Source organism: Oryzias latipes, chromosome 23, assembly GCF_053564925.1.
Source record: "Oryzias latipes strain Hd-rR chromosome 23, Olatipes_Hd-rR_3.1".
Lineage (NCBI taxonomy): Eukaryota > Metazoa > Chordata > Actinopteri > Beloniformes > Adrianichthyidae > Oryzias > Oryzias latipes.
Window position 1 is genome coordinate 4,653,695 of NC_136259.1, and position 2,449 is coordinate 4,656,143.

A 2,449-nucleotide genomic window follows, 5' to 3' on the forward strand; every position below is an offset into this window, starting at 1 on the left:
CATGCATTAGGGAGGTTTATGGAAGAGTGATAAGCAGCTGGGATGAGGGTCAGGACCTCTAAACGACATTTTTGTTTGTCAATTTTCATGAAATTGTGCACACGTGCTGCTAGCTTGAGTCTACAGACACCACAGAAGTTTTGTTGACCTTTGACCGTGGGAAGAAGCCGCAATCTTGAATGAAAAAAAGCCCCTTTACTTCCAGAGACAAAGAAAAACCCGTCCTTGGGATTCTTAACGATCGTTTTGTAACTTCTAGGGCATCAATGACAAGATACTGTAGAAAAAAAGTTGGAATTAAAAGTTGTAAATTTGTAACGGCCTGTGTGTAGCAAATTTGAAACTGTTGCGAACTTAGCTATCCTTAAAATCTTAGCTATTTTTAATCAGCGATTTTCACAAAATTTTACACACATTCCGCTCGCTTAACTCATCTTTAATTTAAAAAAAAACAGTACCTTTAGTACCAGATACAAACGAAAACTCATCGTTGGGATTTTTAAGCTGTAAAATGTAAGTGTTAATAGGGTTCTATTAACACCCTTGGGGTAGTGGTTAGCACTCTGAATCCAGGAGTTTGAGTTCAAATCTCAGTAGAACCTTCAAACCAAACTGACTCTCCTTAGTGCTTCAATGTTTTGATTTCAAAATAACAAACAACCTCAAACATGTCTTTAGTTTTCTGACCTCTAGGAACAGACGAAAGAAAATTCTATGATCTTCACTGTTAGTGTCCACAATGTGTCATATTATTTTTTATATATATTTATTTTAATTATAAGTCTTTATCTCGGTTACCATAGTTTCCAATTTTTACAGTTGTTCTTATAGAAACATGTAACAAAGCATATGCTTGTAGGGTTCTATGGTGTAGTGGTTAGCACTCTGGACTCTGAATCCAGTAGTCTGAGTTCAAATCTCAGTGGGACCTTGAAACTCTCTTAACTCATCATTGTTACGTGGATCTAAACAATACAGCAACTCAAACAGAAGAATTAAAATAACAGACATTTGTGTACATAACTTCAGTTTCCTGGCCTCTAGAAACCATATTCTTGTTGTAAAGATTCTATGCTCTTCAATGTTAGTGTAGAAAATATCCCACCATGCTGATTGTAATGCTAGCACTTTAAACCACATTAGGATAATTAGCATCTTGAGCAAAGTGTTTTTCTCAGTCAGTTGATGATGCTCACTGACTGCTACCTAACCTTAATTAAACAGGTGACCTGAATGTTTATTGATAACGTTACAAATGTTTGGAAGCTCATTTGTTTGATTTATGATTTATTAATGTTTTATTTATTGATGGGTGGTTTGCAGGATCTCTGCAGCCCGATGATGAAGACGTCGGTGTCCCTGCAGATGTCCACTTTAATCCTTTCTTCCTCCATTAAAGACCAGATCTCTACGTCTGTGTGATGCCTTCGTCTGAGGAGGAGCACTTGGGATTGTTAACGTTCTTCTGCTAATACAACAGACTATTTTCATTTCTCTTCGTTGTTTCATGTTGAAATTTATGAGATAAAAACTTGTAAATGTACGAGATTTCTTCTTGTAAATTTACGACTTGAAAATCGTAATAAAAAAAAAAAAAGACAAAAAGCGTTAGATGAAGATGTCACTATGTGGAGAGCTGGGTAAATTACTTTATCTAATAAGAAAACACCCTAATCTTGTCCAAATATCACGTAGCTCTCAGGAGCGCCGAATTGTTTGGAACTGAATTGTTTTTTTTCCGCCGGCAGGAAAAAAAAAAGTCCTTATTTTCTCTTTTTCCGTCATTTCCGTTGTGCTGTGGTTTATTTTTTTGTGCCGCGGGTAATGCCGTTGCGTTGTTTCTTTTGTGTGTAGTGTGAGCCCTGTCGGCCACCGTAGATGAAGGACAGAAGGTTCTGAGTATCATCAAAGCATTTATCTCCACCAGACTTCCGTCTGGCTTACTGCATTTCACATTTATACGTAGGTTTGCCAACATTGTCACTTTAACACAACAGTGTTTGCTAAATCAGCAAAACCTTTCTGCATTTGTGTGTTTTCTCCAGCAGCGGTGTTACTCTGTGTCTATCAAGGAGGAACTTCACTCCTTATGGCTCCATCTTTGTCCATATATCACTTTAGGATCTTAACAGCTGATCATTCCCACAATTCTTAGCTATGGTTGTTTTAATTTTTTTTGTTTTTATCTTACTAAACTCATCTAAAATGATCAAGAACAACTGTGAAAGGGGTGTGGTCCTCTAACAAGCTCACTCCCGACTGGTGAGAGTGGTTGCCATAGAAACGTTAATGCAGACCGACTTGGACCAATCACTGCTCACTGACGATTTCTGGCTCCAACATGGAAAAAGTGGCGACTGAATTGACTTCTTTTGGCTGAAGCGATGGATTTCTATGGGTGACTGGACATGTCTAAAGTACTCACAGGATCTCAGACCCTCCACCCCCC

General features: G+C 38.0%; 1 non-coding gene across 1 annotated transcript; it reads left to right on the forward strand.

Moving 5' to 3' along the window:
* The first annotated feature begins 859 nt into the window (after nucleotides 1-859).
* trnaq-cug (transfer RNA glutamine (anticodon CUG)) lies at nucleotides 860-931 on the forward strand. The gene has a single exon. It is a non-coding gene; the product is annotated as a tRNA-Gln (tRNA).
* Nucleotides 932-2,449: the final 1,518 nt, after the last annotated feature.